Genomic DNA, 22,876 nt, shown 5'->3' on the forward strand with positions numbered 1-22,876 from the left:
AGGTGATTTAAAAATGTTTCTTCTGTACACATCATAATTCAAATACAGCTGTGTCTCTATTTGGTATGCAAAATGAATTATAATATTCAGCATTTATCAACCCTTGGTTACAAAAGAGAAAGCGAGGGTAAGAAGAAGGAGTTTTTTCTCATTTAAATCATGAGCGCATGTTTGTCTATTAATTTCCTTTTGTCAAAACATAGACAATGCAAATATACAACTACTGTTAAACGGATAACAATAGACAAACATGCGCCGATCATGTATGAGGTAAATATAAAAAATTTAAAAGTGGGCATCCTCATATCGTATGGAGATTCAAGAAATCGTGATGACTCCTACCCATGAAAATAAAATAGTATATGGTAACAACATACTTTTATCTAACTCAATTACGTAATATTGCAGTTTGGATGTTGACCATTTCTGCAATTGAAGGAAAAATGATTGTTTTAAAAGTTTATTTTCTCGCAAATATCGCATGTCCTTAAATGCAGTCATCCTTTTGATGGATTAGTCCGAGGCCTCAAATTGTGGCAATGGAATCATTAGGAATTCTTGGATGCTAATTGCATGGAAAAACATATGGCAATACATGTGCTTAATCGACCAATAGTGTTGACAAGCATCGCTTCTATAGAATAGGTATGAAGACTCAGAGGTCATTTGAATATATACACTCATTTCAATATCGGCATTGTTTTGAAAAAGCTAGTTGATATTACATGTACGCATGCACATGTAGTTGGTTCACAAAATCAAATCGCCTCTTGCTATGACTTGTACATACTAGTACTTAGAATATGCAATGAATACGTTCATATCAATACACGCGCGTGCATCATTTGAAAAATGGATAGGAATGTGAACGCCAAATTTCCAGTGAGTCTGTAAATAAAAAAAAAATATGAAAAGCAAACTTATGAAAAAATAAATTACATTAGAACAAAATATTTGACACAAAACATGTTATGTTTAATAAATTCCGTAATAAATATACCGAGTCTACAACATGAACATGTACTAGGCAATTTTGCTAAATAGGTTCGGAATTTGTTAAAACTAGACTGACCAACGTTGAAATCATTTTAAACTCATTTTTGGCAGGACATTCTCTTTCATATTTTGTTAGTATGTCAATGATTTATTGATTCAAAAAAACAAAGCAATTCAAAGAAATCTTTTAAAAATTAGTTATATGTGTACATCACTAAATATGCGACGGCAAATAAAAAAAAGAATAAATAAATAAACAATTTAATCTATCTAACTAGTTTACTATCAAAAAGAGTATTCTCTTGAGCAAAGATACTGTTAAGTGCGAGGTTTTTTTTAATTCAAATGCAAATTTTTACGCCAAATTCCCAAAATTAAAAGCATGTACTTCTCTGAGGTGGATCGCAAGTCTGGATTCCGAGAATTTTTATACATGTATTCTGTCTTCCGACGATTCTCTCCAACCAAGTCATAGCATGATTGATCTAAAATTTATTTTAAAAAAAAAATATATAAAGATTGTGCAAGTGAGTTTCAATTTAAAAACTGCGAAACTTGCATGATGTATATATATATATATATATATATATATATATATATATATATATATATATATATATATATATGCATCGCGCACATTTCTAATGGAAGGTTTTATCAATAATTTGTCGTCCGTACAAAGTTGTGACCATGCTTGCAGTCATTGCTTGTTTGTTAATTGTGTAAACATTGAATTTTATGATAAACATACTATTTTGATACATATGTATTGTAATTAATGCGCTGTCGTACTACGTTTCTGCACGCATGAAGTACTTCAAATCTTACATTTATAGGCCTCCGCCGAATTATAGAAAGATGGACATGGTGGATTGTGATTTCTACAATCTGCTTTATAATTTTCTTGTATGACTCTTCCCATGACATTAAACTCTGTGCAATAACCTACAAGTTATAAAGCAAACACCAGATAAAAATTATATGATATTGTTATACTTTCATGTTAAATACTGAAATCTGATTGGTTAAGACGCAGTTAATAATATTTTCTATTACCCTCAGCGTTAGCAACGCACTTAGCAACGGGTAACATTAAAAAATGTTACATGCGCGAAAATTATTCCTATGTAAAAGCAGTAAAATTTTCTTAAAAATTAACACATTCAGTATAACAAAATAAATAGTGCCTGTTTGGGAGGATAACAGTTGAAATTGACACCCCTCGAAAACCATTGTCAACCTCCGCTTCGCGTCGGTTGACAATGGTTTTCTCGGGGTGTCAATTTCAGCTGTTACCCTTCCAAACAGGCACTATTTATATAATAATGGAAAATATAGAAGCATAAGTTTTAATTAAATCCATGTAATTTCTGCATATTGAGGATACATATATTTTGAAACTTAGCCGTTTTGCTCATTCATAGAAAAAAATGAAACGCAATACAATCGACTTTGAAAATTTTTGTATAAATAGTATAAAATTAAAAATAATATCTAAGACTTGCAGCTACCCAAAAAGTATGGAAGTCCAAATACATTAAGAGCGAACTAGTAAAGTGTGTTTTTCTATATTCCACATTTTATTATTTTAACTGAATATAAAGCGTACCAAATATGGTTCGATTAGGTGCACACACTTCAAAAGTAGCATTCATCCAGGTATTGATTACACAATGGTATTGAATACGATGTTGTCCTTTGCTTATAAAAGTCTCTGAACAATTGTACTTCATGGCTTCACAATTCATATTCTTGGCCGAAATTTCCCAGGACTTCAAGTCGACAGGACATCTCTCTACGTATCTTACAGTCTTGACCGACTCTTGACAAGTAGTCAATGCTAGCACCTTTTAATATAAAAGAAACAGTACTAGTGTGTTAAGGTGGTATAGGACACCTCCATGTTGTGATGTACTATTTATCAAAATAAACAATAAATTCAATTGAATTTTATAAGTTTTTTTTTCAAAATTGTTGATTAACAGCGTTGCGCATTGGGTTAGAAGGCTCACTACGAATCTGTAAATCACGAGTTCCAATCCCGCTTGTGGTTTTGAAATTTTTGCCTTTTCAAAATTTTGTAAAACCGTATTTTTGGTTTAATATTGTAAATTTTGAAAATTCTAAACCGATAAAAGATTATAAATATAATGTATTTTTATCCACATAAACATCGATTTGGTAGAATCGGTTTGAAATTAGTGGAGGACGAGATATGCGTACTCCAACATCTAGACAAGAAAGAAAATGGAATTTACTATCCTCACTAAACCTAAAAAGGGAAATGACGCTATATTCACAAAAACTTTTGATAGTAGGGTGTGGTGTCAGTCCTCTGTTCATTTATTTTGTAAATTTTGATTTTATTTTAGCATATCTTTGATCAACTTTGAACAAAAAGAATGGAAATGGGAATACGTGTAAATGTTGACCAAAAAAAACTACAAGAGTCACCCCCTCTCCACACACCCCCTCAATCATTCTCGTTATTCCGTTTGTACATTTATGAAAAATCATTATATCACAATAAGCCTCAACAAATTAAAGTTAAAAACTGTCGGTTAGACATTTACCTCAGGGATCATGCACGTGTACATTATAAACAGTGGAAACAAAGTCGTTGCCATGTTCATTTTACTGGTGCAATGAACGTGTTATTAGCACAGCTGAAAAGAAATTAAAAATATTTTCAGGCATTTGAATCAAAACAAAAAAAAAACCCTCAAAAACTCGCCGTTATATACTCATGGAGTTAAGCAGTTTTCGCTTAAGAAACGATGAAGCGTACAGGTATACTCACCATGTACACTACAACATGCGGGGTGTATCACTATGCTATGTTGTACACGGGTGTACGCTCTCGAGGCGGCGGAAAGGATGTCAAACGACAATTTTTGTCTAAATGCCGAACATATGGACTTATTTTACCAGTCAAAATGTGCTAACAGAAAAAGCATTGTTTAAGGATTATATAGAGCTGTTTGAATCCACAGTTCAATAGCTGCAGGTCTGTAGCTCCCGGTCTGGAAATATTCGGATCTACTTTCTAAGTGCCCGTAGACTTACATTTAACGATAAAAGAAATTAAATATGTTCATTTTGCTTTTATTTGTGACTAACTGTTGATCAAGTTTTACTGATGATCGAGTTGAAACACGGATATGCTACAAATATATTTACCAAGTGATAGAAAACTGACAACGACTTTAAATTGAATTTTTACATCAAGGCGGCTCAGCAAATACACATCAAATTTGTGTAAATTTCAGAAGAATACCTTTTAAGGTCATGCATTTGATGAAACAAAAACTGTACAATGACAAGGAATAAAGATCTTTATTTCATCATCCTATATTCACTGACTGTTTAACTAGAATTGAGAAAAAGGGACTAAATATCAAGTACTTTTTACACACTAACTGATGTCGTAAGTTCAAAAATATGTACAACTAGAGCAAAGCTCGTTGCAAAGCAACGAGTGGGTCTTCCATTTAGGTCGGAAGTAAAGCTGGAAGTTCCTGTAAGAAGCAGAGCTCTTGAACCAATAACAATAGTAACTAAAATAAAAAGATGAAAAAATCGAATTATTCCTGGTACGACTTAACAAAAAACGAATAATTTTAAGTACGACTTAACAAAAACCTTTCCGATTTCAAGAACGACTTAACAAAAAAAATCCGAATGTGTTCAAGTACGACTTAACAATTATTTTTGGTTCGAGTTAATTTTACTTTGAACATTACGCTATTTTTTAAACCAAGGAAGCGGAATCAAAATTTCCGAAAAAATCAATTTTTAAACCCCGATATCTCTAATATGCATCGACCGAGTTTAAAACGGCTTTCATTGTTAGATTCGGCTTGATAAGCTCTACAAAACACATATTCATTTTTGATTTGTTCAGAAAATTCATTTTTTCGAAAAATTTGTTTCACTTCCGGTTCCGACCGGAAGTAACAGATTTTCATTTCGAGCCTTATTACAGAGGTAAATCGACCAAATCATAAGCATTGAAAATTTCAAGACTCTATCTTAAAGCGTTTTTGAGAAACGCCGCGGACAAAATGACTTTTTGAAAATTTTAAAAATGACGTAACGTTAAAACGGAAGTGACATTTTCAAAGAAACTTCATAAACTTCGAGGTATTATGATTGCACATAATCTCTGAAAGTTTCATTAAAATCGGTTGTAAACTTTTTGAGTTATAAAGCCGAAAAGGAGTCAGAAAGAAAAAAAAAAAAGAACTAGAGCAAAGCTCGTTGCAAAGCAACGAGTGGGTCTTCCTTTAATGTCAGAAGTAAACCTGGAAGTTCCTGTAAGAAGCAGAGCTCTTAAACCACAACAAGAGTAACGAAAATAAAAAGATGAAAAAATCGAATTATTCCTGGTACGACTTAACAAAATACGAATGATTTTAAGTACGACTTAACAAAAACCTTTCCGATTTTAAGAACGACTCAACAAAAAAATCCGAATGTGTTCAAGTACGACTTAACAATTATTTTTGGTACGAGTTAATCTTAATTTGAACATTACGCTATTTTTCAAACCAAGGAAGTGGAATCAAAATTTCCGGAAAAATCAATTTTTAAACCCCGATATCTCTGTTATGCATCGTCCGATTTTAAAACGGCTTTTAGTGTTAGATTCAGCTTAATAAGCTCTACAAAACATATATTCGTTTTTGATTTGATCAGAAAATTCATTTTTTCGAAAAATTTGTTTCATTTCCGGTTTCGACCGGAAGTGACAGATTTTCATTTCGAGCCTTATTACACAGGTAAATCGACCAAATCATAATCATTGAAAATTTCAAGCCTCTAAAAGCGTTTTTGAGAAACGCCGCGGACAAAATGACTTTTTGAAAATTTTAAAAATGACGTTACGTAAAAACGGAAGTGACGTTGTTGAGAAATTATTAACATCTTTGAGGGATAATAGTTTCACATTATCTCTGAAAATTTCATCAAAATCGGTTGGAAACTTTTTGAGTTATAAAGCCGAGAATGAGTCAGAAAAAAAAGAAAAAGTATAATAATAAAAAGAAACCGTAGAATAACAAGAGGGTCTTCCGTTGAAAACGGAACTCGTTGCAAAGCAACGAGTGGGTCTTCCTTTAATGTCGGAAGTAAAGCTGGAAGTTCCTGTAAGAAGCAGAGCTCTTAAACCAATAACAAGAGTAACTAAAATAAAAAGATGAAAAAAATCGAATTATTCCTGGTATGACTTAATAAAATCCGAATGATTTTAAGAACGACTTAAAATCAACCTTCCTGATTACAAGAACGACTTAACAAAAAAATTCGAATGTGTTTAAGTACGACTTAACAATTATTTTTGGTACGAGTTAATTTTACTTTGAACATTACGCTATTTTTTAAACCAAGGACGCGGAATCAAAATTTCCGGAAAAATCAATTTTTAAACCCCGATATCTCTGAAATGCATCATACGATTTTAAAACGGTTTTCAGTGTTAGATTCAACTTGATAAGGTCTACAAAACACATATTCATTTTTGAATTGATCAGAAAATTCATTTTTTCGAAAAATTTGATTTACTTCCGGTTTCGACCGGAAGTGACGGATTTTTATTTCCAGCCTTATTACAAAGGCAAAACGATCAATATGTAAGCGCGAAAAATTTCAACTTTCTATCTTGAAGCGTTTTTGAAAAAAGCCGCGGACAAAATTACTATTTGAAAATTTTAAAAATGACGTAACGTAAAAACGGAAGTGACGTTACTATAGAAACTTTAACATCTTCGAGGCATTATAATTGCACATAATCTCTGAAAGTTTCATAAAAATCGGTTAGACACTTTTTAAGTTATGAAGCCGAAAAGAAGTCAGAAAAAAAAAGAAAAAGTATAATAACTAGAGCAAAGCTCGTTGCAAAGCAACGAGTGGGTTTTCCGCTAATGTCGAAAGCAACGCTAGAAGTACGTCTAAGAAGCAGAGTTCTTAATCTAGTAACAAAGAAACCTAAGTACAAAAAGATAAAAAAAAAAACCGAATGATTTTTGGTACAACTTAACATAATCCGAATGGTTTTAAGCACGACTTAACTAAAAACCCTTAACCATTTCAAGAACGACTTAAAAAAAAACAATGTGTTTAATTACGACTTAACAAATTTGACTTCATTTTAGATACAAGTTAACTTTACCTTGAACAAACATCTTTTTTCTTAACCCAGAATGCAAAATTAAAATTTACGTAAAAAATCAATTTTGTTTAAAACATAATTCTGAGCAACTTTTCCTCTTCACTGCTTTTCAAAGGGTTGACCTTTCGTACTGTGTGCTCGTTGCGTCATTAATTGTCAGAAACTTATCGATGTAAAGTTTACTTTACTGTACCTCTGTGAATATTTTCTATGTAAAATTACTATGAACCAGACAACATTGAAATGGTGAACATTTCAAAGGGCCCCGCTTATGTTATTTCAGAGAATTTTGCTTTGACCTTGACCTTTAACTTGAAATTTTTCCAGCTGGCATAGAACTTTTAATTCAATTTCATTCCCCCTAACATACATGCATTTTTGTTCAATCTGACCAAGATTAAGCATATTTGGAAAATTATCTACTGTCTAAAACTAATTTTAAAAAGATCTGCTATGACCTTCACATTGACAGACTTGGTTCAAGGTCACTGCACGCCATTTAAGAAATAAACAACGTTATTTAGTGAACATGGCGTTATGAATAGCAATTGCTCTGTTGGCATATTCCATGATGCGCGCTAGCGCATCATGGAAAATATGCCAGCAGAGCAGTTGCTATTCATAACGCCATGTTCACTAAATAATCGTTGTTTATTACTTATATTTGCATTTTACCACTCGCAAATACCCTGTATTAGCCTAGACCTTGACATTTAGCTATTACATCAAAAGGAAACATTCAGACTGTAATGTATCTTTTTAATTCACATAGATTTGTTAACAGAATCAATGACAGTAATTCCTTTAAAATGTTATCAAATACATGTTTTAATATTACATGTAAATACGTCAATTTTAATGGAGTTGGAGAAAAACACATGATGTATCGTATAGTGGTTTAAATCTATAACGTCATGGAAAAGTATACATAACGTTACACCTTTATGACGTCATAGTATACTGACAGAGCAATTGCGATTATAGAGAAATAATTGCAGCTCCTCCGTATGGGCTTACAGTGGGAAAGAACAATGGAAATGCAAATATTAACCAATAAACTCTGTAAAGGTAAAATATTAGCCAAATAGGGGCTAAAAGGAGAGTATATCTATGCTCTCAAAATATGGATTTTTGTGTGTTCTGATATGACCTTGACTCTTCATCTACAAATATCATTCGAGGTCATTGCATATATTTTGATCAAAGGCATCATGTGGGTGAAGTATGAGGCTGAATGGAGCAAAGGGAGAGAAGATATACTCCGGACAAGGATTTTTAAAAATATAATTCTGCTATGACCTTCACAGTTTCTTTTCACTGAAAATAGGTTCAAGGTCACTACACACCCTTTACTCAAAAGCTCTGCTTATGTGAAGTCTGAGCCAAATAGGGGTTAGTAGAAAGTATATATGCTCTCAAAAAAGGATTTTTGCATGATCCGATATGATCTTCACCCGTTACCTAGAAATTTTATGCAAGGTCACTGCACATCGTTTAACCATCGAGACACTCTGCGAGTATTAGCCAGATTGGACCAAAGGGAAAAAAGATATGCCCCAGACAAGGATTTTATATATATAATTCTGCTATGACCTTAACCTTATACCTAAAAACATGGTTCAAGGTCACTGCACATCCTTCAACCAAAGGAACCCTGTGGATGAGGTATGAGCCAGATTGGGCCAAGGGGAGAGAAGCTATGCTCCAGTCAAGCAATCTCGGATGGACAGACGGACAAATTGATCACTAGAAGGCGCCCGCATAAACATGCCTTTTTATCTAATTTAAAATAGTATCCATGCTATCTGCCCTTGGTGAATAGTCATCAAAACCATTCATCAGCAGAATTTGATTTCCCTCCTTTTTAAGGTGGTATGGGACATCTGTCGATATTAATGTGGATTAAAGTACTATATAATTGAAAAATTTTCACCGGTTTAGAATTTTCAAATTTTACAATATTTAACCAAAAAATAGCTTTTAAAAATATTTGAAAAGGTAAAAATCGTAAAAAACCCAGCGGGTTTCGAACTCATGACTTACAGGTTCCTACTAAACCCTCTAACCCACTGCGTTAAGGAGTTAGGTGACCATTTTTGAAAAGAAACTACATGTACTTAAATAATTACACTTTATTTTATTGTTTATTTCGATAAACAATACGTCACAACATGGAAGTGTCCCATATCACCTTAAACTCGGAACACCTCTGACCTAATAAGATCGCCGCATTAAATACAAAGTTTGATTTAACTCTAATTTGCTTATCGTCAAGAAATTCTGCATCGCTGACAAATAAAGTTTTCTTCTGTATAATGAAATACCAATTAACTGACTATTCGGACAATAGCAAGTTTATTGTCCCACTCCACAGCAACTATTTCCCTTGGCTTTGCCTCATTAAATAGTTGCTGTCTTGGGGGACAATAAACTTGCTATTGTCCTCATACCCAGTAAATACTAAATAGGCATATAATATCCCATCCACCTACATTTCATGTTATATAACCTCCCGTTTGTAACCTTCAATTTCACTGTAAAGTCAACACATCTGTCATAGCCGCAAGTTTCACAATTTATTTCTGCTTCTCATGTACTTAAAATTAGGGGCCTTAATATTGCTTACCAATTCCAACAAGAGACATCCCTCTAACTATTGATAATCATTAAAATTCATTTCATGAATCTACGCAACAATGATAAACCTTCAAGTACAGTCACTCTCAATTTTACAAAAATATTGACGATACTTTATCTGAAACTGTTCCTTGTACCTTTAACTTAGTACACTAACATTTTTATGAAAAGACGGTTTGTCTTAGAATAAGAAAGCTAAAGCAATTCTGAGAAAAAGAATACTACATATTGCCAATTCCATTGAGGTTTGATAAAAATATGGCCATTTAAGTGAACCCACCATTTCCAATTTCCTTTAGTAAACACAGATTTACAGGGTTCTCCATAGTAAAACATCTTTACCTGACCTTTTAGAGGTCAACTATTGTTCAACCACCTTTAAAAAGAAACCTTATACAATACAACATATGCCTACATGATATAATCATGATAAAAGCTTCACATCACTTAGAAATACCCTTACATGTATACCCCCCCCCCCCCCCAATCTTTTGATTTTCATAAAAAGTCATGGTTTGAAATGTTTTACCTAATTTTATGAAACGTGTGGCAATTTCCTTGAGTAATTTCTCACACATATTTGAAAACAATCATCAATGATTCTAAAATTTGATCTTTATTTGTTTATTGTATGATTTGTACCATTTTAATTAACAAATAGACAGCTGTCCTGCTTGTGATTTCTTGTTTTCATGAAAAAAGTAAGCTAACAATCATATTTAGTGAATATCTAATCTATTCTAATTTCTAGTCTCCTTCTAACCATGCTAAAACAGTAAGTTACAACCTACAAGTTAGACATCTGCCTTAAATTAGAATTAAATTCAAACACACTCAGGTAGCTGAAGACAGAGTTAATTTCAATGAAAAATGTTCAAATTTGACATGTTTTTCTACTTTTTTTCTGCATATATACCTTAGAAAGGTAGAAATAGGTTGTTTCTTGTTCATTTCAAAAGTAATTATCATAGCAGATGTTATTTGAAAGTCAAATGTACATTTACATATCCTACATGTAATCTTAATGCAGACAATTAAATAGAGGGGGGGGGGGATTTTTCAATTATGTAAACACATCTAAATATCTTTATGAAATAAAAAATAAAGGAAACATAATTGCATACTTTTATTGAAAAACAAATTTTCACAGCAATTATGAATTTCTTTAAACAGCCTTAATTTTGTTTTCATAATTTCTTATCAAACACAAACCACAACATGGCATGATGCTTTCTTCAAGTTCCATTATTGTTCATGCATTATTGGATTTAATTTGAATTACCGGTAAATAGTCTGTAGAACACAAGGAATATGCATGTGGATAGAGGTGACAGGTTAATCTCAGGACCTGACCCACAAGAATCAACAGGTACCGGTAAAAGCCATGTGGGAACAAGAGGCTGTTTTGCGCTGAAATAAAAAAAAAAAATAATTAGCTGTGTTTACATACATGTACTAGTAATAGCTGTGTTTACATTAACATATGCATAGTATTTCTGTAAAAAATACACTGACCATGCAGTGTAATAAGTATGACATATCCCAATACATGATATAACATTTAGGCAGTACAAGATCAAAAAATTGCATATCAAGTCATAATATAATATTAAATACGGTACCGTACTTGTAGTGCAACAGTCAATATTTCAATTCGTAAATTACAAATGAATATTACCCACCGAACAGCGTCAAAGTACATGTACTGGTATTAGCTTCTGGTATACCATTTTTTATCAATTCTACTGTGTTTTGTTTTTTTTGGCAAATAAATTTAGCGAGGGTTTTTGTTTATTTTCTAATAAATTACATGTTTTAAAAACAATACTATGTGTAATAAGCATAAAACATTGATGAGTAAACTTAATGAAGAATTTTTAATAGATTATTTTTCACAGAATGTGGTACATTACATGTATGTCAATCTTTATAAAACTAGCGTATATTTCGTGCGCCATAAATTGCAAGTTTTTTGTAAATATCATTTACTTGCATGATAGGTATATATGGTCTAACCAAAATTTTCTTCATAAAGCTACAGCTGTATGTACCACATATATGTTTTGTCACAAGTATACATTTAAAAAAAAAATACCCAAATTCCAACAGTTGAAATAAACTCAACTCATTCTCTGATAAGTTCATTGTGTTTTGTGCGTGCATATCTTATTTGTCTGCTGCAACAGCAGCCAATCAGCGGTAAGCTGAATCCACAAAAAAAAAGTTTGTGTTTTAGGAGCGGGTAAATTGTTTATGCGACACTGTCAAGAAAACCACACCAAAAAATAACAAGAAACATAAATATTCACTTAAATGTATTGTGTTGTAAAGTAAAGGTTTTTATCACTTATTGCATCTTGCAAAACATGTGATGACCCTTAATCATCTGTCATATATCTGATATACATGTATATGTAAAAGATGGGAGAAATAACGATATAACAAACTGGGATTCGAACCTTGCCCTCTGAGTCTCTAGTCAAGTGCTCTACCAACTGAGCTACATGTATCTGGCACCGGTATTCAAACCAGTCTGAGCGTCACATTCCTCCCCCCTTAAATGATCTTCACCCTCGAAGATCACCCCTGGCAGGATCGAGTTAACCTGTTAGTTCCAGGGGTTGGTCACAACACCAATATTGTAACAGGATGGTAGAAATAATGAAGGACCAAACCGGGATTTGAACCTGGGCCCCCTGAATCTCTAGTCAGGTGCTCTACCAACTGAGCTATCTGGCACTGGTATTCAAACCGGTCTGATCGTCACATATATATAGAATTATTTTAAACAATGTTGTTCAATAAAAAATAACACTCGCAACCTTCAGTTTTTGTCGGTAATTAATCAATATTGGCGTGCGATCATTTCTCGCCGAGTACCATTTCTCACCAGTGCATTGTTACGTCATTTTATCAACACATAAAATTACATACGAAAATATGATGTAACAGTGCACCAGCGAGAAATGGTCCTCGGCGAGAACTGCTCGCACGCCAGTACTGCAAGTAGTCAGATTAAAAAAAGACAATAAAAAATTACATTTAAAACATTAACAAAGACAATTTAAGTACACATCATAACTGCTAAACAAGAAAAATTATGTGAACTGGTAGAATGGTACGCAGAGTTCTAACTTGTAACCTACATGTAGAAGTACATGTACCGGGTACCCGTTCGTCTGCTAAACCTCTCTAATTATACAATGATCGGCATCATAAATATATTAAAGTCATGTTTTAACTCTGAAGTCTGAAGTATACAATTTTATTTACTTGAAGTTATGTCTACAGGGTATTCATGACTACATTTGGAGTCTTCTGCACAAGAATATATGATATGTTTCTAATTAGACCCTGCTTTGAATTTTGAGTTGAAAATTCACAATCTGTTATTTTTTTAAATAGATAAATTCAGTTACCCTTTCCAGTCCCCCATGAACCTCGAGCGAGTCTAAACATCCATGAAACATGTAAAAATTACACGGTAGTAAACAAACACCCACATCATAACAAAAACATCTATAACAGTGTGCACGTACTGACATGTGCATCTATACTATATACTAAATTTTAATCAGTTAACAAGAAATTTTAAAAGGAGTAAAAGCCTCACCTTCTTCAGTAACATCCACATAAATCACACACTTTAATGTCCATCTTTTCTCCTTTATTACTCGTAGCTTATCAACGGCTGATCGTCGACAGAAGTGTGGCTGTCAGAATTTCCTCGTAAACGATTCACACGAGAAAAATATCCTCCTTAAACAAATATGTAGTATTGTTCCCTGTGCATGTTCATATGTTTCACAGTAAATTGAAAATGCATGTATACACCGAAAGAATACACAACTTCTCTTCTGCATTACGGCTCTCTCTTTTCTACAATGCCGTTCGTTACTGTTTACATTCGGCGCGCGCGCGGGGGTTAGATACAGGGGCGCCCCGACAAATAGTTGCACATAGAACGTTTAAATAATGTGTGTTCATTGAATTCATAAATGATATAGATGAAAAAAATGAAATTGAATCACAACAATTTATCTAAGACGCAACACAACGTAATGCAGTAAATGCCTGGGCCTGAAAGTGGCATTTGTATGTAGACATATTAACTCGTTCATGTACGATTCTCACATATTTGTTTTATGAAATTTGAAAAAAAATATAGCACAGAACTTGTTTAATTTGATACCAAATGACATTATTTAATATATTAACAATAACTGAATTCATTTTTTTTCATTAAATGATAATGATTTTTGCTATCAGAAAAATACGTGTATGAGCTGCTGACCCCTAATTATAGGGGCCAGCCCTTTTTTCTTAATTTTAAATGAAAGCTCTCGTTATTCTAAACAACTTTTGCTCTATATGTATTAACAAAATATTTTTAGTTTAAAGGTTATTATACAAAGAACAACAAAATTTCAGACCCCCCAAAACCTTATACTTTACCGGCAAATAGCTTAAAAACTAAAAAACATTTTGCCAAACTTTTCATGCCAGCAAAACTATAAAATGTTACCAACAATTCTGCTAAATTTCATGCAACTATCTTTTGTAGTTCCCGAGATCAAGTCTGGACAAAAGACCCCCCAATTTTCAATGAAAGGGCAATAACTCATAACCGGAAGTGAATTTTAAAAATTTGAAAAAAACGTCTCGAGATATTAACATTGTCTACATACCCTGAAAGTTTCATAACAATCAGACAACAAATGTACGAGAAATGGCCTACACAAAATTTGCGGATTAAAAAAAAAAAATAACTAGAGCAAAGCTCGTTGCAAAGCAACCAGTGGGTTTTCCGTTAATGTCGGAAGTAAAGCTGGAAGTTCCTGTAAGAAGCAGAGCTCATAAAATAATTAGATAGTAACTAAAATATAAAAGATGAAAAAAATCGAATTATTCCTGGTACAACTTAACAAAATACGAATGGTTTTAAGTACGACTTAACATACACCTTTCCGATTTCAAGAACGACTTAACAAAAACAATCCAAATGTGTTCAAGTACGACTTAACAATTATTTTTGGTACGAGTTGATTTCACTTTAAACATTACGCTTTTTTTAAACCATGGACGCGGAATCAAAATTTCCGGAAAAATCAATTTTTGAACCCCGATATCTCTGTAATGCATCGTCCGATTTTAAAACGGGTTTCGGTTTTAAATTAAGCTTAATAAAAGCTTCTTTGCTGCTTTATGATTAATATCAAATTATTGGTCAGAAAAAAGTTATTATGAAAAGACTTAGTAGCCCTTCTGGCCCCTAATTTGAGGGGTCAGCCCCTTTTTCTTGATATCAAATAAAAGGTCTCGCTAATATAAACATATTTTGTTCTACAAGTGTTCATGAATTGTAAACCGTTCTCGAGATATCTGTACAAATGTGTTTTAGGGGCCGACCCTTTAACCCCTAGTACCCCTTGTAGATGAATGTCTGTAGATTACCGGGGCCACTAACAACAACATTTTTTGTATCATATTGTTAAGAACATTATTTTGAAGAACTTTTGTTCTACATTGCTTTTAAAAATATTTCTCCTTTTTCAGATATTAATGATCAAAGTTTTGAACTTCTGGCCCCTTGAAACCCCTAATTACGTAATATATGACTTAAGTATGGTACTGTATAGATAAACAGCTGTACAATGAACATTTTTGCTTCTATAGTTGATAACAAATTATTGTTCACTAAAAAGTTATCGCAAATAGACTTTAGAGCCCTCTTGGCCCCTAATTTGAGGGGACAGCCCCTTTTTCTTGATATCAAATAAAAGCCCGTGCAAATTGAAACAGCTTTTGCATTACATGTTTTAACAAAATATTTATACGTCAAAAGATATTACGGAAAATGTGCGAAAATTTTGTGAAAAAATTTGGTGCTAATTTTCAGGTTCAGGCGAGCTTCTAGGCCTTGCGCATTTTTCGCAATTGGAAGCATGGAGGGAAATCTACAGACATTCATCTACAATCCCTGCAAATTTCAAGCTTTTATCATGATTAGTTTCAGAGGAGATGCGTGGACAAAATGACCCTTAAAAATTTACAAAATCGTCCATATCTGAAACCGGAAGTGACGTAATCATTTGAAATTTTAATAATCAGTAGCAACATTGATGCTTTATAACTCCTAAAAATTTGGTGTAAATCGGTTGAATAGTTTCTGAGAAATAACGCTCCAAAAAAGTCAGAAAAAGAAAAAAAAGTATAACTAGAGCAAAGCTCGTTGCAAAGCAACGAGTGGGTCTTCCGTTAATGTTGGAAGTAAAGCTGAAAGTTCCTGTAAGAAGCAGAGCTCTTTAACCGATAACAAGAGTAACTAAAATAAAAAGATAAAATAAATCGAATTATTCCTGGTACGACTTAACAAAATACGAATGATTTTAAGTACGACTTAACAAAAACCTTTCCGATTTCAAGAACAACTTAACACAAAAAATCCGAATGTGTTACAGTACGACTTAACAATTATTTTTGGTACGAGTTAATTTTACTTTGAACATTACGCTATTTCTGAAACCAAGGACGCGGAATCAAAATTTCCGGAAAAATCAATTTTTAAACCCCGATATCTCTGTAATGCATCATCTGATTTTAAAACGGCTTTCAGTGTTAGATTCAGCTTGATAAGGTCTACAAAACAGATATTCATTTTTGATTTGATCAGAAAATTCATTTTTTCGAAAAATTTGATTTACTTCCGGTTTCGACCGGAAGTGACGTATTTTAATTTCCAGCCTTATTACAAAGGCCAATCGATCAATATATAAGCACGAAAAATTTCAACTTTTTATCTTGGAGCGTTTTTGAAAAAAGCCGTGGACAAAATGACTTTTTGAAAATTTTAAAAATGACGTAACGTAAAAATGGAAGTGACGTTACTATAGAAACTTTAACATCTTCGAGGCATAATAATTGCACATAATCTCTGAAAGTTTCATAAAAATCGGTTAAAAACTTTTTGAGTTATGAAGCCGAAAAGAAGTCAGAAAAAAAAATAAAAAGTATAATAATAACTAGAGCAAAGCTCGTTGCAAAGCAACGAGTGGGTCTTCCGTTAATGTCGGAAGTAAAGCTGGAAGTTCCTGTTAGAAGCAGAGCTCTTAAACCAACAACAAGAGTAACGCAAATAAAAAGATGAAAAAATCGAATTATTTCGGTACGACTTAACAAAATACGAATGATTTTAAGTACGACTTAACAAAAACATTTCCGATTTCAAGAACGACTTCACAAAAAAAAATCCGAATGTGTTCAAGTACGACTTAACAATTATTTTTGGTACGAGTTAATTTTACTTTGAATATTACGCTATTTTTTAAACCAAGGAAGCGGAATCAAAATTTCCGGAAAAATCAATTTTTAAACCCCGATATCTCTGTTATGCATTGTCCGATTTTAAAACGGATTTCAGTGTTAGATTCAGCTTAATAAGCTCTACAAAACGCATATTCGTTTTTGATTTGATCAGAAAATTCATTTTTTCGAAAAATTTGTTTCACTTCCGGTTTCGACCAGAAGTGACAGATTTTCATTTCGAGCCTTATTACAGAAGTAAATCGACCAAATCATAACCATTGAAAATTTCAAGCCTCTATCTTAAAGCGTTTTTGAGAAACGCCGCGGACAAAATGACTTTTTGAAAATTTTAAAAATGACGTAACGTAAAAACGGAAGTGACGTTTTCAAAGAAACTTAACAAACTTTGAGGTATTATAGTTGCACACAACCTCTGAAAATTTCATCAAAATCGGTTGTAAACTTTTTGAGTTATAAAGCCGAAAAGGAGTCAGAAAAAAAAATAAAAAGAACTAGAGCAAAGCTCGTTGCAAAGCAACGAGTGGGTCTTCCGTTAATGTCAGAAGTAAAGCTGGAAGTTCCTGTAAGAAGCAGACCTCTTAAACCAATAACAAGAGTAATAAAAAGAAAAAGATGAAAAAAATCGAATTATTCCTGGTACGACTTAACAAAATCCGAATGATTTTAAGTACGAATTAACAAAAACCTTTTTGATTTTAAGAACGACTTAACAAAAAAAATCCGAATGTGTTTAAGTACGACTTAACAATTATTTTTGGTACGAGTTAACTTTACGATTAACATTATGCTATTTTTTAAACCAAGGACGCGGAATCAAAATTTCCGGAAAAATCAATTTTTAAACCCCGATATCTCTGTAATGCATCGTCCGATTTTAAAACGGCTTTCAGTGTTAGATTCAGCTTAATAAGCTTTACAAAATACATATTCATTTTTGATTTGATCAGAAAATTCATTTTTTCGAAAAATTTGTTTCACTTCCGGTTTCGACCGGAAGTGACAGATTTTCATTTCGAGCCTTATTAAAGAGGTAAATCGACCAAATCATAACCATTGAAAATTTCAAGCCTCTATCTTAAAGCGTTTTTGAGAAAAGTCCGGGACAAAATGACTTTTTGAAATTTTTAAAAATGACGTCACGTCAAAACCGAGGTGACGTTCTCTTTAAAACTTTTACATTTTTGAGGGACGCCAACTTGCAAACATCTCTGAAAGTTTCATAAAAATCGGTTAAAAACTTTTTGAGTTATGAAGCAAAAAAGGAGTCAGAAGAAAAGAAAAAGAATAATAACTAGAGCAAAGCTCGTTGCAAAGCAACGAGTGGGTCTTCCGTTAATGTCGGAAGTAAAGCTGGAAGTTCCTGTAAGAAGCAGATCTCTTTAACCAATAACAAGAGTAACGAAAATAAAAAGATGAAAAAATCGAATATTCCTGGTACGACTTAACAAAATACGAATGATTTTAAGTACGACTTAACAAAAACCTTTCCGATTTTAAGAACGACTTAACAAAAAAAATCCGAATGTGTTCAAGTACGACTTAGCAATTATTTTTGGTACGAGTTAATTTTACTTTAAACATTACGCTATTTTTTAAACCAAGGTCGTGGAATCAAAATTTCCGGAGAAAATCAATTTTTAAACCCCGATATCTCTGTAATGCATCGGCCGATTTTAAAACGGTTTTCAGTGTTAGATTCAGCTTAATAAGCTCTATAAAACACATATAAATTTTTGATTGGATCAGAAAATTCATTTTTTCGAAAAATTTGTTTTACTTCCAGTTTCGACCGGAAGTGACAGATTTTCATTTCCAGCCTTATTACAGATGGAAATTGACCAAATCATAACCATTTAAAATTTCAAGCCTCTATCTTAAAGCGTTTTTGAGAAAAGTCCGGGACAAAATGACTTTTTGAAATTTTTAAAAATGACGTCACGTCAAAACGGAGGTGACGTTCTCTTTAAAACTTTAAAATTATTGAGGGACGCCAACTTGCAAAAATCTCTGAAAATTTCATCAAAATCAGTTAAAAACCTTTTGAGTTATGAGGCAAAAAAGGAGTCAGAAGAAAAGAAAAAGAATAATAACTAGAGCAAAGCTCGTTGCAAAGCAACGAGTGGGTCTTCCGTTAATATAGGAAGTAAAGCTGGAAGTTCCTGTAAGAAGCAGAGCTCTTAAACCAATAACAAGAGTAACTAAACTAAAAAGATGAAAAAAATCGAATTATTCCTGGTACGACTTAACAAAACCCGAATGATTTTAAGTACGAATTAACAAAAACCAATTTGATTTCAAGAACGACTTAACAAAAAAAATCCGAATGTGTTTAAGTACAACTTAACAAATATTTTTGGTACGAGTTAACTTAACTATAAACATTACGCTATTTTTTAAACCAAGGAGGTGGAATCAAAATTTCCGGAAAAATCAATTTTTAAACCCAGATATCTCTGTAAGGCATCGTCCGATTTAAAAACGGCTTTCAGTGTTAGATTCAGCTTATTAAACTCTACAAAACACATATTCATTTTTGATTTGAACAGAAAATTCATTTTTTCGAAAAATTTGTTTCACTTCCGGTTTCGACCGGAAGTGACAGATTTTCATTTCGAGCCTTATTACAGAGGTAAATCGACCAAATCATAACCACTGAAAATTTCAAGCCTCTATCTTAAAGCGTTTTTGAGAAAAGTCCGGGACAAAATGACTTTTTGAAATTTTTAAAAATGACGTCACGTCAAAATGGAAGTGACGTTCTCTTTTAAACTTTAACATTTTTGAGGGACGCCAACTTGCAAAAATCTCTGAAAATTTCATCAAAATCGGTTAAAAACCTTTTGAGTTATGAAGCAAAAAAGGAGTCAGAAGAAAAGAAAAAGAATAATAATAATAATAATAAAAAGAAACCGAAGAATAACAAGAGGGTCTTCCGCTGAAGACGGAAGACCCTAATAATAATGAAAAAGAAACCGAAGAATAACAAGAGGGTCTTCCGTTGGAAACGGAAGACCCTAATAATAATAATAATAGAAAGAAACCGAAGAATAACAAGAGGGTCTTCCGTTGAAAACGGAAGACCCTAAAAAGAAACCGAAGAATAACAAGAGGGTCTTCCGTTGAAAACGGAAGACCCTAATAATAAAGAAAAAGAAACCGTAGAATAACAGAAGGGTTTTCCGTTGAAAACGGAAAACCCTAATAATAAGAAACAGTAGAATAACAGAAGGGTTTTCCGTTGAAAAACGGAAAACCCTAATAAAAAGAAACCGAAGAATAACAAGAGGGTCTTCCGTTGAAAACGGAAGACCCTAATAAAGAAAAAGAAACCGTAGAATAACAAGAGGGTCTTCCGTTGGAAACGGAAGACCCTAATAATAGAAAGAAACCGAAGAATAACAAGAGGGTCTTCCGTTGAAAACGGAAGACCCTAAAAAGACTGCATGAGACATTCACAGTAATTTGACTTTCGGGTAAAATAACTCGATTTTTTTCACAAAAACCAAGAATGGAGAGATTATGTAAATGATGACATTTCGATATGAAAACAAAAGATGAGAAATGAAGAATAATTCTTATTTCTATCTGTAAGGTGTTTAGAGCACAAGAGCAATGAGAGGAGTTGAAATGACGTTGCTATAAGTTTCCATACATCACAATAATTTGCAAACACATCTAATGACTTTTGTAAATCAGACGAAGATTCAGATATCAATCCAGTGTCATCGGCATAAAAAAAGTAGACATAGTTTCAACATAGCAAATAAATCATCCTGTATTTGAAGAGAAGGACAAGTAACACCGTCTATCAGGTTTCTTAATAAATAATCTTCCAAATCGTTAATAAAAAGAGAAAATAAAAATGGTGACAAATTTTCTGCCTGTCTTACACCCCTTCTGCTGCTCAGAAAGCATACATCCCGCGTACAACATAATAAAAAAACTCGTATGTTGTGGTACACGAGGGTTGTTTGGGAATTATTAAGACAACACGAATATTTCTCATTATAAATGACAAATTTTGGTGAAAACTAGTTATCGGTTTACCCCTTAATGCCATTTTAGACATCTTATGAGTTTTTTTATGGCCGGATTAGAGTCTGACATGTACTTCAACTCTCAAAATAATTAATATAGTTTAGTTGTTAATTTTTGTTCAAACCTGTGTATACACAGGTTTCGAAGTTATAGACATTTAAATCACAATTGATTCGAATTCGTATCGATGATCCCTACAAAGTTTTTAACTTATAATCTTGTGCGCCCAATTTCTTTCCGAACAGCACTCGTAAGTTGTGATACTGTTTCAACCTAATTTTTGAAAATTTTCACACATACAAGAGGTAAACTAAAAGTTCAATCAACAATTTCAAAATATGATGTGAATAGCAATAAAAATATGCATAATTTTAGTTTTGCAATTTTTGATATATCAAAATTAAGAAATTCCAACAAATTGGAATATTAACATGTAGGAACATGGCTGTATGAAAATATATTTAGTTATCTAACATTTTACAAATAAAACTTATCAAACGAGAGGAAAAATCACAAAAACTTACCTGTAGAGTTTAAATTAAAAGCCACCTGTACACCCTCATATGAAATGTGCATAAAACGTTAACTCCTTTTATACTCTTTTCACTGGGTTGCATTTGTCGCCAATCAATCATTACGCGTTAACGCACCAATGTGTACACCTGAGCAATCGCTCGCGAGCGCTCGCCAAAAATCCCTATACCAGCAACGCAAATTTTGGCGAGCGCTCGCGGGCGCTCTCTCTGCTGAACACGCCTTAGAGGCGTGTTCAACAGAGCGAGCGCTCGCGAGGGAATTTTGGCGAGCGCTCGCGAGCACCCGCTCTGTTGAACAGGCCTCAGGTCACGTGATTCTCAAAGAATGTATAATTGATCAATGTCGCGACCTCTAAATATAGAATGGACCCCAAGGTTTTTTTTCCGAGCCTGTCGGAAAGGCCCGAGAAGTTGCGATTGCACAAGTTACAGATAACTCGGCACACCTCGGCCGATGATGTAGGTGGCCAAGTTTGTAGAATGCCGAGATACACGCTATCAACCACTCTGCACACCTCGGCCGGTTTATTCCCCGAACGACTGGCTACCCGCTAAAACAAACACAAAATTATTTCATGCAATCATGGGGTCCTCTTAAACGGCACAGGTAGACTTTACCTGTGTTCACCTTGATTCTAATAATCAGTGAAAATATTGTAAATTTAATAGAAATGAATGTACCGGTATATTCAGAAGCCTCGGTCATTTTTTTTAATTCAACAATCATTGTTAAACAATATTTTGTTTTACTATTTAGTTCCTTTATCAATTTTTAGTTTAAAATAGACCTATGTATTTTATACATAGTAACTTTGGTATAAAGTATCAGAAAAATGCATGGAATGGTCAAGAAATACCAAACTCTGCCGAAGTTTTGTGTTTTGTTGGTAAATAAAATGTCTTGGGAAAAATGATCGGTAACAGTTACTTTTGAAGGATAACATTGTTACGTATTTATTATAAAAAAAATTAAACATTTTTTTCCTTTAAAAAAATCGTCATCAACAGCTCTGACATAATAACTACAGTCCTGAAATACCAAAATAGCCTCAAAATGAATAGGTTTGAATTAAATATTATTAAATAAAATACTCTGAATGATGCATAAATAATTTTATTTGAAAATATTAAAAAATTTTCACAGGACTACTTCTTTCAGAGCACACTCAGCAGC

The 22,876-nt window shown here is 33.0% G+C and overlaps 1 long non-coding RNA gene across 2 annotated transcripts; it reads right to left on the reverse strand.

Annotated features, from left to right (window-relative positions):
* Window positions 1–501: 501 nt before the first annotated feature.
* LOC136272503 (uncharacterized) lies at window positions 502–21,749 on the reverse strand. Of its 2 annotated transcripts, none has more exons than XR_010710511.1 (6): window positions 21,691–21,749; window positions 3,570–3,662; window positions 2,606–2,843; window positions 1,825–1,941; window positions 1,385–1,481; window positions 502–888 (listed from the first exon to the last, which is right to left on the reverse strand). It is a non-coding gene; the product is annotated as an uncharacterized lncRNA (long non-coding RNA). The 2 variants fall into 2 exon arrangements; XR_010710512.1 differs by lacking the exon at window positions 21,691–21,749 and adding an exon at window positions 11,085–11,209.
* Between the last annotated feature and the right edge of the window lie 1,127 nt (window positions 21,750–22,876).

This window comes from Magallana gigas, chromosome 10 (genome assembly GCF_963853765.1).
Source record: "Magallana gigas chromosome 10, xbMagGiga1.1, whole genome shotgun sequence".
In the NCBI taxonomy this organism is placed as follows: Eukaryota; Metazoa; Mollusca; class Bivalvia; order Ostreida; family Ostreidae; genus Magallana; species Magallana gigas.